General features: G+C 45.7%; 1 long non-coding RNA gene across 1 annotated transcript; it reads right to left on the bottom strand.

The window, feature by feature from the left end:
- Nucleotides 1–429: 429 nt before the first annotated feature.
- LOC127614353 (uncharacterized) lies at nucleotides 430–21,118 on the bottom strand. The gene is made up of 3 exons (XR_007966477.1): nucleotides 21,018–21,118; nucleotides 20,489–20,535; nucleotides 430–2,165 (listed from the first exon to the last, which is right to left on the bottom strand). It is a non-coding gene; the product is annotated as an uncharacterized LOC127614353 (long non-coding RNA).
- Between the last annotated feature and the right edge of the window lie 133 nt (nucleotides 21,119–21,251).

The following is a 21,251-nucleotide window of genomic DNA, read 5'->3' on the forward strand; positions in this document are numbered from 1 at the left end:
TGGCATCGATATTGTGGCGGCTGGAAACGGCCACTGGTGTTCTTTCAATCACTTTATGTCGTAAAAGAAACAGGAAGCAAAAGGACGTTATTAGTAGACCCGCCGCGAGCCAGAACCATGACGCCGTCACTCTACGCAAATGCTATAGCTAGGAATTAGCCGAGTTTATTTTCTCATTTTCGTGTGATGTTTTTTTTTTTTCTTTTTTTCCGGGGGGGTATATTTTGTCTCTCGTTTATTATTTTGGTCTCATATTTCATATTTATTCAGTGAAAGTCAGGAAAAAAAAATTGTAATTCAACCAAACCTCAACAGTTAAGCTAGGCCTGTGTGAAATTTGTTTATATAGAAATGTAAACATTTTCATAGCGCTTTAAAATCTTTAAAATGTGTTTGTGTGAATTTGTTTTAAATTTATTTTTTGGGGGGGGGGTCAGGGGGTTACACCTTATTTCCCCAAAATAGTATTATATTAGCGGAACTGTCAGAATCGATCAAACGTTTACCATAAAAGGACATGATGTCACATTTCTAAAGTTTGCAGGAAAATAATTTGTATCATTTTAAAATATTATGGGATTGATGTCTAAATTATGTGCTAATATTTTGGCCTTGTGTTGTTTTTTTTTCTAATATACTTGTATTGTTGCATTTTTTTCGTCTTCAATGCTTTTTTCAGCCACGGGGTGCCAGTGAGCCCCCAAGGACGGCATGAGGAGCCTGCCAGTCTGTTCTAAAAGTAGCTCACCAAGCCAACTCTGTGATTGGTAACTGGTTGTCCTTTGCTTTTTATTCATTACCCAAGAAGTAGCACTAACTTTGAAAAAAGGTGGGCGACCCCTGGCCCAAAATGCTTTTTACAGTGGAAGTGGAGAAAAATGTTTTTTTGGGGGGGAGGGGGGTTGGTTAGTTGGTACTTAATTTTTTTAGCGTTTTTTTTTTGTTTTTGTTTTTTTTCATGACAAATCAATGCTTCCCAGAACTAGCCGATTTCAACCGGGCTATTTAGATAGTGGGTGAAAAGTGAGGGCGCAGCATCTACGAGCGGAACGAGGAAATATTTGAGGAAATCGGTGAGGAAACATGAGGGTATTTCGGGACGGCTCGTTTTGGCTTCGTCAGCGTCTTTTGGGAGCGCTTGCTTTCTTCACCTCCTAACCTCGTGCAAGACATTAAAAGACACTGGACATCAGCCACAAATTAAACATTTCAACTTTATGGCTTTTTCCACCAATTAAACAAATAACGACGGGGGTGGGGCACGATGTGGTGGTGGGGGGAGGGGCGAGGGGGGGTTGAGCAAGTTGAGGCTGGCTGCCAGCCAAGGTCTCCTCCTCCTCCTCCTCCTCCCCCTCACCCAGGATAACATCCAGCTGGAAGCCATTGAGGGTGGGCTTAAATGGGCAAAGGGGGGTGGGGGGGGGGGGGCTCCTGAATAGCTACAAATCAAAACCAGAGAAGGCCAAGATCAAGCGTGTGTCATACGTTTGTGCGTGTGTGTGTGTGTGTGTTTTGTTTTTTTAATCCTGAATCATCGACTACGTTTCCCGAAAGAGTCCTAAAGAAGCGGAGGAGGAAAGGGGTGGGGGTGGGGGGAGTAGAGGGTGGACGGCGGGGCTTATGATTTTTCAACCTGCAACGCATTTGTGAAGTCATTCATGAAAAAAAAAAAAAGAAGCCATTTTCTGACTTCCACTCCAAACATAAAAGCCGTGGTGTGCTTATAATATTTTTCAATAAATTCTTTGGCGATTCGGAGGTGCTGAGTGAGTCAGGCCGCCGGTGAATCATCTCCTCAGTACTAAACATTTGGCGGGCTGCGAGTTATTTGCCGCAAAGGAGAAACAGAGGGGAAGTGTGCCGTAAAACAAAAACATGACAGCAGCTTGTTAGCGCACAAACAAAAGCACAACAGACGTCGCAAGCAGCATTAAAAAAAAAAAAAAAAAAAAAAAAGGCACGTCAATGTGTGTCCTCACTTGACAAACAATTTTGAAGTCCCATAAAAATTTGGAACATGGCTTCACGTTTTTTTTTCAGTCTTCTAATGCGATTGCTTAACTTAGGTTAGCTTAGCGTAGCAAGTGAAAGCAGCTGCCCGCTGGCTGTGTCCCCCGGGATAATCGGCGAGCTCGTGAACATTAGAGGGAGAAGTTTGGGCTGCACTAGAAAAAAAAAAAAGAAGAAAAAAAATATTCGGATATAGGATTTTGGGGACAATAAAGTTGTATTTTTTGATCAATAAATTGTAATCTTAAGAGAATGTCTGCACGGAAATGTACTTTTGTTTGTTTTCAACTGTAATCGTTTTTTTCAACTAGAATTCGCCAAAATAGGCTAAAACAGGAAATTTATTAGCTTTATTAGCTCCCATAACACCTAATATGGTGTTATGGGAGCTAATAAAGCTAATAAATTAGCTTGTTATGGGAGCATTCAAAACATCCACTGGCACAAATGCGACCAGACGATCATAATGGAGACAGCAAATCAATGTCCCGCATTATACACGGGTGCAGAGATTGATTAGAGGTGGGGGGGGCGTATTATATACGGGTGCATATCATACACGGGAATTGACAATCAATTATATATGGGCGGCCCGGTAGTCCAGTGGTTAGCACGTCGGCTTCACAGTGCAGAGGTACCGGGTTCGATTCCAGCTCCGGCCTCCCTGTGTGGAGTTTGCATGTTCTCCCCGGGCCTGCGTGGGTTTTCTCCGGGTGCTCCGGTTTCCTCCCACATTCCAAAAATATGCGTGGCAGGCTGATTGTGGTTAGCACGTCGGCTTCACAGTGCAGAGGTTCGATTCCAGCTCCGGCCTCCCTGTGTGGAGTTTGCATGTTCTCCACGGGTCTGCGTGGGTTTTCTCCGGGTGCTCCGGTTTCCTCCCACATTCCAAAAACATGCGTGGCAGGCTGATTGAACACTCTAAATTGTCCCTAGGTTTGAGTGTGAGTGCGAATGGTTGTTCGTCTCTGTGTGCCCTGCGATTGGCTGGCAACCGATTCAGGGTGTCCCCCGCCTACTGCCCGGAGACAGCTGGGATAGGCTCCAGCACCCCCCGCGACCCTCGTGAGGATCAAGCGGTACGGAAAATGAATGAATGAATATACTTTTCGGTAAATGACCGACGAGCAAAATGACGAGAACATTCGAACAGACCAAAAATCACTTTCGGCACACGGCATCCTGAAGATGTACCGTAGCGTCGTACGGTCCCCGACGGCGGATTACCAATACGGGGGGGGGGGACACGTTTGAACGGCGAACTTCCAATCTGCGAGGCAGACATGGCGACCAACACTTCACTGCGCTGCCCGCGCTAAAACCAATCGAGTGTAAAACGTTGCCGTCTTGGATAACAACAGCAGCAGCTTTAACGGGAAAGAGTGTGTGTGTGTGTGTGTGTGTGTGTGTGTGTGTGCGCGCGTGTGCCCTCGCCATCAAATTACAGTGCCAACTTGTTACTGAGGCCCCATTGTGTGCCATTATTGCCGCTCGTTGGACACAGTCACACACCAGCGATCGCGGCAAGGAGGGTGCGGGGGGGGGGGGGGCGGGGTAAATTGTGTAACGCCGACTAAGCCCAAAGGACAAGCGGCTCCGACGCAAAGGCGAAGGAAAATAGCGCAAGTGGGGATCATTTCCTGTATGGCGGCGCGTAGAGGCTATTCCTGCTGTTTGTTTTTCAGGGAAGATGGCCCGGCAGGACGAGAAGCTTTACGGACACATAATCCTCCCAGAAAGAAAGAAAGAAAGAAAAAGGAAAAAAAAAAAACCCGAGTGATTTATTTATGAATTCCAGCGCACAAGCCGGCCTCCAGAGAACCAAGCGGCCGGCCGGCCGGCCTGCCAAAAGTCATTGGCTGATGTTTACACGACCGGATTGGCCAATTCCCATGGCGCGGTGGGGGCCTGCTGCGCTTATCTTATTTATACAAGGGCCCCGATATGGGAGAACAGAGGGGGTTTATTTTGGGCTATTCCCCCGTGGAAGGATCGCATTTCACCAAAGCGGCGGGTTTTCCTCCATACGTGCGTCGCTTCAGGTTCGGGCGTCTCTTCGCCGCGGAGGAGCAAAGATGAAATCGGGAAAGGGCAACCCGCATGAGGTGGGTAGTTGCTAATGATGCTAATGATGTCCAATACCACTCCCCCCCCCCCAAGATACGAATGTTCACTCCAAGTACACTGAGATACGAGTACTATTGTAGTTTTAATATATAAAATCTAATTCCACATCATGACAAAAGACGAACACCCAAAAAATGTGTTTTGATACAAATGATAATTTTCTGATGTGTAAAAATTGCCTGCACCACAGCGCCAACTACTGCTGAGGAGGACTTACTCAATGTCTAATTTTCATTGCCTTAAGTATCAGCTGTATTATCGGCAACTTCCACGAGTAGCCGATACCTCAATATCAGGCCGGTAGTGATACAAAGAAAAACAAGAAAGAAGTATTGTCTTAAGTTAATGACCTGAAATTTTTAGCATGCTTTTTTTTTTAAATGTATCTACGAATGACCTGGTCAATTGGTCCTACTTAGCATTTGATGCTAATAAACATTAGCTGCTACGTTCTGCAATCCGGCACGCCAAGCATTGTGGTGTTTTGTTTTTTCCCCTATTTGTAACATCAATTTAGAGTTCATTATTCGATGTAGGCCAGCGTTAATAGCATGAAAGGGACTTGTTTAAAAAAAAATAGTAACCCACCCGCATGAACTAGCATATTTTGTTCTTTGATGTTGTCGGAATCCGATGAATCAGTTCAGGAAGTTCTTTCCACCCGGTGTGGAGATTTGACTCAAATTTGCGCTCCAACAATTGATTTTCAGCCCCGCGGTTTCAATCTGAGTGTCATGCGGTAAACAAGCTGGATGGATGAGTCACGCTCCAATGAGGTGCTTGGCTCTTGCACAACAACTTGCAATGCTACAAAAACATCTTGCCTTTTACAAGAGAAAGAGAGAGAAAAAAAAACATCTTGCGTCATACAGTTCAATGTAATTCTCCACCCCCACCCCTGACCGCCAGCGCCACCTGCGTTTTTTTTTCCTTTTTTAATTCTCACATCCGTCAGGGATTTAATGGGATTATACAAAAAGACGCAAGAGCGTTTTGGGAAGAAGCGAAGGCCCCCCCCCCCCCCCTGACGGCGGCCGACACCCGGCTCCAGATGTTTTGACGTCATTGGCTGGGCGGGTGTCCATGTCCTAATTAGGCCACGAGAAGACGTCCAAGTGAAGAACACGATTCGCATGATCATTTTTTTTTTTTTCAATTTCAACAACCCCCCCCCCCCGGTCCCTGCACAGTGGCGTGCAAAGGGGTATGAAAGGGGGTCACCGGGCCTATACCTGAGGGATGAAGCCAATCCCCGACAACACACAAAAAAAAAAAATCGATGTGCTTCGATTTTTGGGGGGGGGGGGTCAATGCAGTCAATGCACCAAACATATATCAAAATAAAACCAAAAAAATATATATATTTTTTTTATATAGCTCAAAAAGACCTTGTACCGGATCTATTTAAAATCGGTATTTGTTGCCCTTTTTTTTTTTTAAGCAGACTCAAAAGTACAATTCAAAACGTGATGGAAATGAAGTGGAAACATGAAAACGTAAACAAAATAATGGGTGGGCTTGCTTCTAGCACCCCCCCCCAGACCCCCCCAGGTGGAGGGGGAACTTATTCTACGGTGGTTCGGAATAGGTTTAAGCATAAAGCGCGCCTCCTCCGCATGTTCCGTGCAGTCTGCATACAGTACACGCACGGAAAACAAAAAAAAAAGCCTACTGGTGGTGCTGCTTGGTGGTAACACCTCCACGGAGACGCGGAACACCTGCAAAATGTTGGGTTTGAAGTAAAACAACTCGGAAAAGTGAAAATACCAAAATACACCCCCCCTCCGACCCCCTCCCACAATAAGAAAGTAAAAAAATCGAACTTCCTCTTTTCACATCGACAAGATAAGACGGGAAATGAGCTCACATCCTGCTCGGCGGTGAGCTCGACACAAGAAATGTACACACGAAGCATTCCAAAAGGGAGCGCGTGATGGCGACCGCCGCTGCTATCGAAGCTCATTGAAAGGTGATGCTAGAGTCCACTTTGGAAAGGCCCCGCCCCCATTTGCCAATTACCATTCCAAAAGCGACGATGACGCTTCAAAGGCGTTTGGCATTTTTCTAGCTTCAAATACAAATTGTGAAATAATCTGATGCAGTTCCTTTTTTTTTGGGGGGGGGGGGGGGGGTCAGGGCAATGTACACATAGCCCAAGCAAATAAGAAAATAGTCATTGGTGTCAAGGAAGTATATTTCAACTGTATGGGATCGGGGAGTCACAGTGCAGAGGTACCGGGTTCGATTCCAGCTCCGGCCTCCCTGTGTGGAGTTTGCATGTTCTCCCCGGGCCTGCGTGGGTTTTCTCCGGGTGCTCCGGTTTCCTCCCACATTCCAAAAAAAAACATGCGTGGCAGGCTTATTGAACACTCTAAATTGTCCCTAGGTGTGAGTGTGAGTGCGAATGGTTGTTCGTCTCTGTGTGCCCTGCGATTGGCTGGCAACCGATTCAGGGTGTCCCCCGCCTACTGCCCGGAGACGGCTGGGATAGGCTCCAGCACCCCCCGCGACCCTAGTGAGGATCAAGCGGCTCGGAAGATGAATGAATGAATGAATGGGATCGGGGAGGAGCTAAATTTAGCCTGGATTGTTAGCGGAGGTTAGCAGAGAGTCTTTTGCATGTTTGTTTTTTTTGGGGGGGTGTGGGGGTCAAGATGAATTTGCAACGACATCATTTTTGCGATCATGTTTTGGTGTGTATTTCGGGTTGAAGTAACTAATCTGGGCAATTCTGGGGGCCTCCATGATAGCTACAAGTTTGTTTTTTTACGTCAGGGCTCGGTCGCTGTCGTCACACTTGAAATGAGTGCTCGACTTGCTTTCTCCTGCTTTGATTTTGAAATCACAGGCCAATTAAAATTTTGAAATAAATAAATTGCCGTTGCATTAGACCCCTACGAACATGATTTTTTTGGGGGGGGGTTGCAGCTTTAAGGAAGCCAAATTTTATTCATTTATTTTAAAAATTTTTTATGTGAATCAGTCACTCCAAACAACATCATGCAAACATCCGGATCAGATTGATGAGTGACTCGATAAAGACGAAATGAAAATGGCTCTTTACATTCAGACTCGGGCCTCTTGAGAGTTGAGCAATATTGATTGTAAGCTGACACCAAAAAAAAAAAAAAAAAAAAAAAACTTCATTGCACAAGGGCTGGCCTCCGACACTCATGCCAGCCAACCAACCGGCCTAACAAACAAGCAAGAAAGCCGGGGAAAAAGTGTCCCAGGGAGTATCCAAGACTCTCGGCCATACCAAGAAAGCGCTTTCTCCAAAGCCACATTGGCAAGAGGTCAGCGTGCCTCTCAAATTTCTGATAACGGACAAAGTTGGTTTCCGGACAACAAACGTCGGCAGGGTTGAACACATTGTACCTTGGACCCGCCGAGGCGACGGCCCACTTGTGGACGGGCCGACCAGAAAGGGGCCAACAGTCACACTCATTCATGCTTTCATGGGAAAAAGAAAAAAAAAATAAAAGCGATGCCGCAATCAGGATAATAAGTCGCTTCTACTGGGAATTTTCAGACCCTTTTCACGTACAGTCAATATAAAATAAGGAGCTGGGATTAAATGCGTGGCGTCTGAAAAGACATCTAAATAACGTCTTTGGGAGTGAATGAGTTAAATATTGACTTTTATAACCCCCCCTCCCCCATTCAAGGGTCACGCTGAAACACTTGTTCGCATTTCCTCGCCGCATGAAAATTGCAGTACGTTGGAACGCCGCGATCCGTTTCTCCGCCCGACGACAGCCTTACTCAGCACCCCCCCCCCCCCCGAGTTATTTATTTGAAGAAACGTGCGAGTGGAGGCTGCAAAGTTCATTAGCCGGTGACACAAATTTTGTGGAAGCCTCTTGGGCCGCGGGGAGGTTACGAGAGAGTGGGGCGGGGCGGGGTGAGGCACGGGGGGGTTTCGACATGAAAACCAGAACTATGACCTGGACGAGGTCAAGTCCTTAGTGCGCCCATGAATCACCCAAAGAAAATCAACAAGCTGCGGCCCACTCCCACCGGAGTCTTTTTTCCATGATCCGAGCAAAGGGGTGACACGGCGTGGCTTCGAAAATACGCCATAAACCACACGGCTGCTCAGCTATATATAAAAACTCCCCTGCCAAGTAACAATGTTTGGAAGACGGCGCTCGGTACGGAAGGTGAGGCCCCTGCGTCCTAACGTTACCTTCGGTGATTCCACAACTGGGCCCCGTAACCCGTGCCTACGTGCCGCGCCGCGGCCAGACTAAACATCAACACGTCACCGGCTTACATTTGGCGGCTCGGAAGAGTGTGAAAGCTCCACGCTGCTGCTAGCGGCAACATTAACACGCTCGCAGATGTGCGCAAAGCGCTCCGACGGCTGCGGTACTGAAAACGTTTGGATGGTCAAAAAGTGCTTTTGCCATGACGACGACTCAAAGTTGAGGACGGCGCGTGAGCGGCTTGTTGCAAAAAAGCGACACGATGGAATTATTGAGTCGTCAATTTTTCATGAACTCGCTCAATGAGGAGTTACGGAATGTTTATTGACGACTCAAAATTGTCTGAACGAGTCGCTATTTGCTTACAGAGGCCACAAGGTGGCAGTAAAACACGTTTTCCCCATTAGACAAGGCAAAATATTCATTCATTCATTCATTCATTCATCTTCCAGATGAAAGACACGCAGCAGCAGAGCGTGTCTTGCGAAATATGAATCCCCCCCCCGCCTCCCCCATAAAACACTTCTTCAAAATAGGCTTCTAGCTGTTGAATGCCACCTCCTGGTTGAAATCTGCTGTCAAAGTAAACATCAAACAAAGAGAATTACAGGTTGTCTATTTAAAAAAAAATTTTTTAAGTTTTTAAACTATTTAACTATTCATTCATTCATCTTCCGTACCGCTTGATCCTCACTAGGGTCGCGGGGGGTGCTGGAGCCCATCCCAGCCGTCTCCGGGCAGTAGGCGGGGGACACCCTGAATCGGTTGCCAGCCAATCGCAGGGCACACAGAGACGAACACACTCACACCTCGGGACAATTCAGAGTGTTCAATCAGCCTGCCATGCATATTTTTGGAATGTGGGAGGAAACCGGAGCACCCGGAGAAAACCCACGCAGGCCCGGGGAGAACATGCAAACTCCAAACAGGGAGGCCAGAGCTGGAATCGAACCCGGTACCTCTGCACTGTGAAGCCCACGTGCTAACCACTGGACTACCGGGCCGCCCCCAAGGCAAAATAAAACGTGGCAAAAACAATGCGCCCCACTCGTCCGGTACATGACGAACGGGCGGCTACGCTAACGCCTAGCGAGCTAATGCGCTAATCGCGATCGCTAATGCTCATCGTAAACAATTGCAACGTCTTTCAAGCGTAATATTCCCCACTCGTGAGTAATATTGCGACTCTGATACTATAGAAACGGAAAACAAATGATACCTGGCTCTTCAGGAGCCAGAACATAACTCATATTTTCAAAAGAAATGATCTCATCATATATCTGCCTCGAGTTGACAGCGGAAAGCTTCGAATGGCATGATATGGCCCCTTTAAGTGTTCAGACGGAAACAAAAATAGAATCGTTTTCCAATGTTGTCAGGGCCCCAAAAGTGGCCCTGCTGTGAAAACAAACGGTCCAAACAAAACACACAAATGGTCCCTTTCAGTGTTCCGAAGAGCGATCATCGCTTCATCTTCGCAGACGTTTCCGGCTTTCAGATAATCGTGACAACGGCCCGTTTTGAGACGAGTTCTCAAATGATTTTAAAATGACGTCGCGAAAACAAACGTCCCCCCCGACATCCCCCAGAAAGACAGGAAGTTCCTACCCGCCACGAACATTTTCCCTCTAACCTGGCTCACATCTTTCCGCTAATCACGCATAGATGAACATTTTCATGTTTTTGACTTTTCTTACGGCGCGCTTTTACTCCATTTCGGGGGCCAATGAAATTTGCATCTCAAAAAAGCCCACCTTTGTCTCATCCGCCACCAGAGGTCTGCGAACTTCTTCCAGGCTTTGAAAAGCCCAGTGCCCCCCCACCCCCATCCTCTCCCAATCCTCCATCCATACTCTCCCCCCAACCCAGCTCTGAAGGACTTCATATTTCGGGCCCTCTCGCTGACAGCTGGCTCTGATTATGGCTGTGAAAAATGGGGCAGTCACGCCAACAATCGCCCTCAGCCTTCTCCGCCCCCCCCATCCCCACACCGCCCCCCCTCCCCCCCTTCAACTCCACAACATTCCTGCAGCATGACTCCGCACTTTCTCCCGACTGGTGCTGCATGGGCCCATCGCCGCCTGCCGCCCCCCCCCCTCACCCCCCCTCGCGCCAACACTCTGTCTTTCCTCAGCTGTCCCGCCCTCGAAAACAAGCGCAGAGGTTTATACCTATGTCTACCGACGGATGAATGTTTTGGCAGCTTTTGCCATCTTGAGTTGGGTTGTTACCACACACCCCCGCCCCCCCCACCCCCCCGACGCTTTGCAAAACTTCCCGCCCGTACTCTGTATACGGTGAGAAGCTGTACAATCGGTTGTTCGACATACTTGTCAGCAGCGGTAGTTTGGGTGATCGATTGTTCATTCAACATGGGGACTGGACCGGGGTTGGGGGGGGCGGGGGGGTCATGAATTCGATCGGTATTCGATCACTTATCTACGGCGGGCATGATCAGCGATGAATGCATATGCTCAAATATTCCAATCTACTCAAACAATCAGCAATCAATGAGGACGGAATTGAGTTCGGGTTGACCGACCTTGGCGGATGTTAGCATCACCGATTTGAGCTCGTTTCCAAAAATAGCAGCCCCCGAGGGCCGCCGGTAATTTTTCCGACACGCTCTATCTCTCCTATCTGCCGTATCCAAAACGACCGAGCTAATCCCGCCGTCTAACAGGGAGCGGGGAAGTTCGGAGGCCAGCAGATGCCCGGCGTCGGGTTGCATAAACAAGATGGAAGCCTTTCCTCATTCATCATGTTGACGAGCGGACCCCGATGTTAGCTCGGCGGGTATCAGTCACGGCTGCGCTCCATCTGGGCCAAGCAAGCGTTGAATTTCACCGTTGGAAATGTTTTGTGCATTTCGGGTCGTCACCTTTCCCGAGGTAGTTAGCTGTTGTTCTGGTTGACAACTTCCTCTTCAGTTGGCGATCGACTTTTGTTTTCTGTTTTGTGCTGCGTTTAGAGCGTTGATTGCAGTCGCAAACTGTTGCTAACGACGTCAACAACACAACCGTGTCCTGACATCCTGTTAAAATCGCTAAGGGTGCTAAAAAACAAACCAAAAAAACCCCATAATGAATTCTACTGACATTTTATTGTACCTGTTGCCGGTGTTTAGCGTTAGCCGCTAGCAGCACTCAAGTTAACCTAAAAATGACAGTGGACGCCATTTTTTGATAAACCAGGCTAGTTCAAGTGTGTTGTGTTAGCCGTCAAAATAGCTACTGTGGTTCCGACGTCCCTTCGTCTCATCGACCAAAATCTAAGCGGCGAGATTTTTTTTTTTTTTTACCCGAACACTTGATTCTTCCATCGGATTTTTAGTAGAATATCCAAATACCAAAAAATTCAACATCTTCAGCCCTATTTTCTTACAATGGCATCAGAGAGAGGACATTTTTTTAAGGGCACCCTGAGCAACGTGTCATAATGGGACCGAAACTTTGTTGTTCACTGTACTGTACCGTCGGAAATGTCATCGTAGTTTACATTTAAATGAGCCGCCGCGCCGTGAGTCATGCGGCGTGAACACTGCCCACGGTGGAAGCTCCGCACCTACGCTACTGTGGAGCGCTTCGTCTCACACAACGGTGTTACCCGGGCCATGAGCCGTGTGTGTGTGTGTGTGTGTACATATAGCGCAGTGGGTTTTTGAAGCAGGTGAATTCCCAGTGGGCGTGTACAGCGCCAAGCACTGTGTGTACAGTCAACTCTAGCTATTAGCGGTGCACCAGGCCTGGATGTATTGCAAAACTGTGTGTCTAACGGACGCCTGTCCCTGTAAAAAAAAGCGCAGACATTTTTTTTAAAAGAAAAAAAGTCCGAACATGCTCAGTGCAAAAATGGAAAAAATAAAATAAAATAAAATGGTTTCACCAATCGACTTGAAACTATAAGAAGAGGCTAAAAGAAATTTGTAGGCGGAGTCGGCCATTTTGTTTCGAGCGGCCATTTTGGGAGAATTCCATAGCTTGAATTACTCCTACGAGCAAATGAGCCACAATCGAGATTTCCAAGACAGCTGGGCAATGGTCAACTGTGATTCTTTTGTTTTGTTTTTTTTTTTGGGCCAGCGGCCTCTCCTTTGATCACAGCATGACGTCAAAGTTTATTGATTAGTTCGGCAATGTGTCATGAATTTTACAGTTTTTTTAAAACCATTTTTTAAACATCCGTTTATCCTTTTCATATGCTTCCATAATATCACTTCAATAACGCTCTCACATTGGTAATTCACTCGCGGTCAAACCTAGCGGGGGTGGGGGGGGAGGGGCGGGGGTCCGTATGATAATTTTGCAAGGACAATACAATACAATACAGATACACCAAGAAGATTTGTCATAGTTTTGTAAGGGGGTATGTGAACATATTATTATTATTTTTTGTTTGTTTTAATTTAAGGGCAGCAACAGATAGAAAACATGAGCAACTGCTGCTTCCAATTGGGTTGAGGGTGAAAAAGGAGGCCAGGACTGGCTGGCAGCAGTTTGGCGTTGCGGCTTGGGGCTGGCAGACGCTTTACTAAGCGTGCCGTTGTTTATGAGCAGGGGTTGGGTTGAAGAACTACAAACCATCATTTCTGGGAAAGCCATTGATTTTTTTTTTTAATTGGCCTTTGTAGAACCTACAAGCGGTAAAAAAAATTATAATAATTGAATTAAAAAGTGACGTCAGGAGACAGAAGTCAATCCAGAAGTGTTTTCATATTCTGGTGTCATACAAAAATCCCGTATTTGGCCACTAGGTGATGTGTGACTTTAATAGTGTTGACTGGAAATGAACACGGGTGCGTGTTTTGGACGCTTGCATGTTCAGAATAAATACGGTCCATCCAATGTAAAGTTTCTGTGTGTTTAAGTCCCTCTCTCTTTTTTTTTCTCAATTCCTACGTTAGCACTCTTAACCCATTTAATCCCAAATTTTCCCCAGACGTTTAAAAGTCTAAAATCAGTTATACAAATTTTTAGAGCCCTCTAAATTAAATCATTGTTGTCCTTCACAAATGTGACCGGTGGAATTAAATGGGTTAAGCGGCATATCGGATCATAACACTCGTTTCTCAACAAAGCGTTGTTTTGTAGAGCAAGCCTCGCCGCTTTGGAAATGGCAACCGTTGACAAAAACACGGCCATTGTTGAATTGGTTGCGCATTGGTCGAATGCCGCATCTGTCGTTTTAACGCCTCAGATGACCGCAAATGAAGAACACGGGCTGAGAAAAGTTGTTTCCCCATCCGTCAACGTCTGGATGAGATTTCCATTTTGAAGGCAGACATTTTTTAAAATTTTTTACAATGCGCCATCACCGACTCCCATATATCAAGATTCCTTGCACACCACCGCTGCTCCGATGTAATAAATAGTAATAAAGTTTTTTTTTTCATTTCTTTGAATCACAGAAGAAACGGCACAACATTACACTGCGTGTACTTGACAGAATACGTTGGTCTGAGCCAGGCGGTGATCACGCCATCCGCATACGGCGCCATTTAAAAGAGCCAAGAAAAACATCCATGTTGGAAAACGACGCGAGCCAGCCACCGACAATCAGGAGGTCGTGTCTCCACTTTGCGCCGTTTTGTTTTGGTCGCGGCGACCATCTAGTAAAGCTTTGTGTTTTACCACTCCTCCTTGTGGAGGCTTGTGGTCATCGGGTCTCGTTAGCCTCAGAGGACGTGGGGTGGGGTGTGGAGGGAGGGGGCGCGGGGGGGGGGGAGAATGCGGGTAAACGATCCAGCAGCGATTAATTGTCCAAACGCCGGCCGCAGCATTGTTAGTGGTCAACCGCCGAGCGGTCTTGCAGACAGCGTTCCCACACAGCTCGCCAAACCCGCCGATCCCCCCCCTCCCCCCACCCCCTCACTTCTCTCATTACTGGGTGGGCATCAAGATGCCATGTCGGAGTTGGGGGAATTTGAGTCACCTGACTTGACTCAAGTCAGATTTAAAGTCTGCAAAATATGAGTCAAACGCAATATCAAAATTTAGTCGTCACCATAAAAGCCACAAAAACAGGTAAGCTACGCTAACGTCCCGATTTAGCTCGTTCAAATTTAACGCCGGATATACGTTCCACCGTACGTAGGCTGCTTTCAGAACTGGGAAAGAAACGATGTGATTGTGATTGCGTAACTTGAGACTCGCTCAAAAGCCGAACATTAAGACCTGATACTTCCTAACGACATGAACATATGTGACTTATCCCCCCCCCCCCCCACCTGCGGACCATCGAACAATTATGTTTTCGTCCCGAATTGCGGCAAGCAACAACGGATCCAAACAAGCGTGCCAAAGGTTACTGCACATCTCTTGAGAGGGGATTTTACAAAATTTTATTTTTTTTTAGACTGAGAAGGCCTGCTTGAGCTTCCTGACCCGTGTTTCCCGAAGAACAATCTCTCTGTCCACCTCGAGGGATCATGGGGAAGATTGGCCTCCACTTGGCGGAAAAAAAAAACTCCCGTCAACGATAAGGGACTGCATATCATGTTTCATATCATTTTCCAGAAAATTCAAATTTAATAATCGGGTAGTCGGATAAAAATAATACAGCGGTTCCTCTACATACGAAGTGAATTGGTTCTGGAAGAAATGTCTTGACTCGAAAATGTTGTAAGTAAAGACGCGTTTTCCATGCGAATGCCCTAATCCGTTCCAAGCCCCCTCAAGATTCAGACATAAATGTTTTCTAAAGCATAAAAATAAATGAGAGTTGTACAGTATGTCAAAAAACAAAGAATAGAGTAAAGAATAATAACTTCATCGTTTTTCGATTCCGGTTTGTTTTTAAATATTTGATGATTGAAGGCATATAACAAGGTGACGACTGATGCCGGCATTTGTTAAATATTAAATAGTTTAAATAGTTTAAATAGTTGTATTTAAATTTAAATAGATTATAGATTAAATAGATACATTTAAATTTAAATGGTTGTAGTTAAATGGTGGGCGGCCCGGTAGTCCAGTGGTTAGCACGTCGGCTTCACAGTGCAGAGGTACCGGGTTCGATTCCAGCTCCGGCCTCCCCGTGTGGAGTTTGCATGTCCTCCCCGGGCCCGCGTGGGTTTTCTCCGGGTGCTCCGGTTTCCTCCCACATTCCAAAAAACATGCGTGGCAGGCTGATTGGACGCTCTAAATTGTCCGTAGGTGTGAGTGTGAGTGCGAATGGTTGTTCGTCTCTGTGTGCCCTGCGATTGTCTGGCAACCGATTCAGGGTGTCCCCCGCCTACTGCCCGGAGACGGCTGGGATGGGCTCCAGCACCCCCCGCGACCCTAGTGAGGATCAAGCGGCTCGGAAAATGAATGAATGAGTTTAAAAACTTTAAAAAGTTTTTTTAAATACACAACCTGTAATTCTCTTTGTTTGATGTTTACTTTGGCAGCAGATTTCAACCAGGAGGTGGCATTCAACAGCTAGAAGCCTATTTTGAAGAAGTGTTTGATGGAGGGGGCGGGATTCATATTACGCAAGACACGCTCTGCTGCTGCGCCTCACATGCTGGGGAAAAAAAAGCGGAAGTTACATAAACACGACTTTGAATGGGAGATGAAGTAACGGCGAATTAATCCATGGCCAGCATCTCATTTGCGTAAAGACAACGTTCCCCGTCCATATCGCCGCATCGCATTCGTCAACAAGGCCGTTCAGCGTATCTGATCTTCCACGGGGCCGCCGTATTTCGTCTTTTAAGACGCTTCCTTAATGAGCCTGTGGTTTGCCGAAAGAGGGATTTTGATGCGGCGCGCGTCGGAGATGACCGCACCGCCAGTGTTTGTGCTTGTGGGTGATAAGTGTGTCAGTGTGTGTCAGTGTGTGTGCGTGTGTGTGTGTATCACGCACCGCCGCTAATTGAGTGTGGCGTCGTTACGCAACGAGTCAAAGAAACGTCACTTTGACCTGCACGTCTAATCTCGGATCGATAGTAATTCCTCGTTTATGGCGGGGGTGGGGGTGGGGGGGGTGACGCTCCAGAAAGAACCCGTGATCAGTTGAAACGAAGCCCAACGACTTTGCGTTCCCTCGCAAAGATTGCAAGATAGCGCAGTCACAGGAGCAGCACATCGGGCTGACAACATCGAATTTGACTGCAATTTGGAAGAAAGTTCTTCTTTATTCATCTTTATTTGTTTTTGTTCATCTATCTAATGGCCGCAACGTACAATGACACGCAGATTTAGATTTCGCATCGTGTGAGTCATGATGTTTTTGTAGTCTTTTTTTTGGGGGGGGGGCATTTTCTGTCAGGAGATTTATTCATTCATCTTCCAAGCCGCTTGATCCTCACTAGGGTCGCGGGGGGTGCTGGAGCCTATCCCAGCCGTCTCCGGGCAGTAGGCGGGGGACACCCTGAATCGGTTGCCAGCCAATCGCAGGGCACACAGAGACGGACAACCATTCGCACTCACACTCACACCTAGGGACAATTTAGAGCGTTCAATCAGCCTGCCACGCATATTTTTGGAATGTGGGAGGAAACCGGAGCACCCGGAGAAAACCCACGCAGGCCCGGGGAGAACATGCAAACTCCACACAGGGAGGCCGGAGCTGGAATCGAACCCGGTACCTCTGCACTGTGAAGCCCACGTGCTAACCACTGGACTACCGGGCCGCCCGGAGATTTATATCTTGCGTTAAAATGAGTGCCTTCTTTCAACGAAGGGAGGGAAACACTGCTTTGGACAACCACAAGAGTATTTGAACACTGAACCCTGACAGGCAGAAAGCTGCCCTCTGTTGACTGTTAGGCGCAAAGGCAGCCAGGTGGTTCCGCCTCAACCCCTCCCCCACACCCCCCTCCCCTCTCCACCACCACCACCAACAACCCCCAATGTGTGTGTTTCTTTCATCTACTGCATGCAAAGATAAAAACGCCCCCCCCATCCCACTCCCGTCATTTATCAGCGAGCTCAAGCCGAGCCCGCCTGGCTAATCGAAGGAGGGCGCGTTTGAAGGCGGCCAGTGAGTGAGCCGCCGCGGCCTGAATGCAGACAACACAAGGCCCCGTGTCCTGGCTGCTCAGTACAATACGATTTGGCCGGAAAACGCTGGAAACGGCAAGCGCTGGATTTTGCCGGACCGCGAGTCGAAGGGCAATGAGTTGATGAAGCATCCAGCCGTAGGAAAAAAACACAAATCGGGATGGTGAGTGGTGAGAGAGTCCGATTGGCGGGTCAAATTGATGCTGTGCTCCAGAAAATCTTAAAGGCGATGAAAAGACACATTGAGAGATTTGTTTGAAATGTGAGCATAGCCCAAGTTTGAACTATTAAGCAAGTCCCCCCTTTCCTCATACATTGCAGGAAATAACCATTACATAAAAATGAAAAGAAATTACTGTGAGAAATGTTCATTGTTTAAAAACATATTTTGAAATCATTGAAAAGTGTTGAAATATGACATGGTTGCAATTAAAAAAAAAAAAAACATCCTTTATGAAATTCCTAAAATAAAATGACGTTTAAATTTGATCCAAAACATCAAAAATATGTCCAAACATGGACAAACTTTTTTCAAAATTATTTTCCCAAAGTGAAAGCAGATATTTGCAAATGTTTCATTTTGAAAAAACAAAACAAAACAATTAAGATAAGATATCCTTTATTCGTCCCACACTGGGGAAATTTACAGCTTCCAGCAGCAAGAATGTAGGTAGAAAGAAGAAAGAGGAAAAAAAACAACAAACATCTTTCAATTAAATGCAATATGAACACAAAATGGATAAATCACAGTACTATTTACAATTTTCCTTCACATCATTTAATTACTATTATTATTATGATTGTTATTTTTTTATTCATCAGCCTGACAGAAATTAATTAATTTATTTATATTAAGGATAATTAAGAATTAATCCTCCTTTTGGGACAGCTCCAAAATGTTTTTTTTTGTTTTTTTTAATGACATGAACTGATATTTTGAGGGAGGTTGAATTTCTTTTTATTTTATTTATTTTATTTTATTTTATATTTTTATTATTTTATTTGGGCAGCTGGTTGCACAAAATAAAATCATCTGTATCCAGATATTTTTTTTTAAAGTCGTGGTATAGTCTACTTGAAAAATGCATCGAGAGCCCGATGATTTTCAAATCCAAAATTTGAATGAAACATTTTCAGTTAATATGAAAAACAAAACTTTCATGGTGACCCTAAAAGACCTTCATACTGTAAGTTGCAGATTTTTTTTTTGTTTTTTTGGAGGTGGGGGTGGGGGGAGGGGGGCATGAGGAGGGGAACATGCAGTCGTCAATCATCACAAGTTTTGCCTTCGGGCATCCCACAAATGGATTTGCCACGGAGCGGTGGGATTTCGCTGAAAGTTTCTCAAGTCTAAACACGCTGCTTGGTATTGTGCGTCACTGGCGTTTTGGAACTGGTCCATCTTCGCAAAGAGGACGACATCTGACGCAATCCCTTAAGAGAGCTGATTGATTTTTTTGGGGTTGGGGGGGGGGGCTTTTTCCTTTCAGTCAGGAAACAGGTGCCTCCTCAGAAAGCCCGTGAGGGAGTCGCACACAATCGAGAAGGCAACATTTTTTTTTTCCCTCTCTCTGTAAAATTAGGACGTGTCCTTGTCTGATTCTGACTTTTATTTGTCATTAAAAAAAATACAAATAATATTTATTGACTTAATTCTCATATGAATAAAACTTCTTTTTATGACTGTCATATTCAGATTGTTTTTTTTAATCCATTATTGTAATAGAACGTGTTTTATTTGAGGTGATTTTATTATATTTTTTGCTGGTTGTACGAATCCTCTGATAATACTGTTATTTTTTTTCACCAAAAAACTTGAAATTTTCACATTTTTACAAATTCATTCTCGATCAGGATTTTAAAAATAAACAAACGTCTTGATACAGCTTTTATTACTTGTGATATTAAGAGTTTATTCGCACAATCAGATTTTTTAATCGTATTTCTCGGACGACTATTCTTATTTATTTTCTACACATTTTTACCTATTTTATTTCTTGTAAACTTAACACATTATTTGTGTAATATGACAACTTTTTTTTATTCAGAAAAAATTATGAGAAAAAAAATCAAGTTGACATTTTTCTCAACGTTTACTTGCTTGTAATCTAAGGTTGTCAACTTGATTTTTTTTTTTCCTTTGGAGAAAAATGACCCCACTCTTGTGATTTTATGAATTTTTACTTGAGGGCAGGAGAGACTTTTACGTGAAGTCTAATTTTTCCTAAAACTTTGCATTTGCAATAGATTTTCACTTTTTTTCTGCTAATATTAAGAATTCATATGAATTCCTCACAATTTTACTCCAGCAGCATAACACCGCATCATATCCCCTCTCATTTTATTCTCGTGAAAATTGCAGTGGCAAGCAGACATGGCTCAATTGCCACCTAGAAAGACGAGCGCCGCGTCTCCGATCTCGGTGCAAATAGTGGAGAAAGTTAGCCGAGCTGGCGTTTGAAAGGTGCCGGACGCCAATCAGCGGAGTAGCGGTCCTTTGAAGCACAGACGTGATTTCTGGCAAGACTGTCGTCTGGGAAAGCACTCCAGGCCCGCTCGTAAAACCCTTTTCGTATGTTAAAGTTCACACGTGCGGGCGCTTGCGCTCAGCTATCCAGCTAGCTTCGCTTCTCCTTCAAAAGTCATCATAACTTGATGATGACCAGTCGTAATTATTACATAACATAAAAGACCGGCCTCGTTTGGCAGTGGTCCTGTTCCTGACAACCCCCCCGCCCCCAACCCCAACCCCACCTCCATGTGGCTCCCATGTCGGCAAAGAAAAGGGAATGTTTTGCCCTGCCCACCACTCCACCCATCATTGCTCACCTCCTCAGGGCAATCCTGTGTAGTCATAAACATCCCCCATAAAACCAACCTGACTCCCTTCCCCCACCATGACACCCCCCCCCCCCCCCCACACACACACACATTTTTCTGTGCTGTAACTAAATCTTGACATTGACTCCATACATGGCCGCTGGCTGCACCGTCATAGAGGTGGTGGTGGAGGTATGGATGCTTGGGGAGGGGGGGGAGGGGGGGTCACAACAGACCACCACAGAATTGTGTAGGTTGCGCTTTTATTGAAAGTGGCCTTGTGTGACTGTGGTTGAATCAAGTGACCTCACTCGCGCACGTATCAAGTTCTCCTACCTGATGGAATGACACCCACATCACTTGTCGGCAGGGCCGCAAAATGCCTGCAGGGAGAGAAAAATACAACATTATTTTGGTAATATTAGGTGTTTCTTACAGTGGGTGGGGTGGGCGGGGGGGGGGCTTTTCTGATAATATTTTTGCTTGTTGAAAACATGTATTCCACGTCTATTTTTATCACATACTCTCTCTGGACTTGCTGTCACTTTCCTACAGTTTGACTCTGGAACAGATAAACTCCACTTCAAGCTTTATAATGGAGTGAGGGGGCAATTTGAAGCTTGATGAGAAGGTGGGGGGAATTGTGAAGTACAGTAAAGGCGTAAACCATCTACTGGCCTGGCTGGAAAGTCCCAGGAGTGATGTTAGAGTCCGACAATGAAGAGTGAATTAATTAGAGAGAGAGCAGTGGCTGATGGGGAGGATAAGCACAGTGGCTGCCCGCACAAGTGTAAACAACAACTAAAGCCCACCATAAATCCATTATTTGCGGCCAGTACATGGTTTTATTTAACACTTTACTCACTTTCAAGTTTCTTGCAAGAGCTCCTCGCCTCACTTGTGACTTCTGGAAGAAGGCAAATAAGTTTGCTTGCAGTATAAACTAAACAGGAAGTAGAAGAAAAAGGGGAGGGAAGGTTGAACGGCAACTGCATGTGGACAAACTACCTCGAGTTTCATTTTACATTCCTCTTTACAATTAAGTAGGAATGTAACTTTTTACATTTTTACGTATAATTCACGTTTTTAAAAATTTATT

This window comes from Hippocampus zosterae, chromosome 14 (genome assembly GCF_025434085.1).
Source record: "Hippocampus zosterae strain Florida chromosome 14, ASM2543408v3, whole genome shotgun sequence".
Classification (NCBI taxonomy): domain Eukaryota; kingdom Metazoa; phylum Chordata; class Actinopteri; order Syngnathiformes; family Syngnathidae; genus Hippocampus; species Hippocampus zosterae.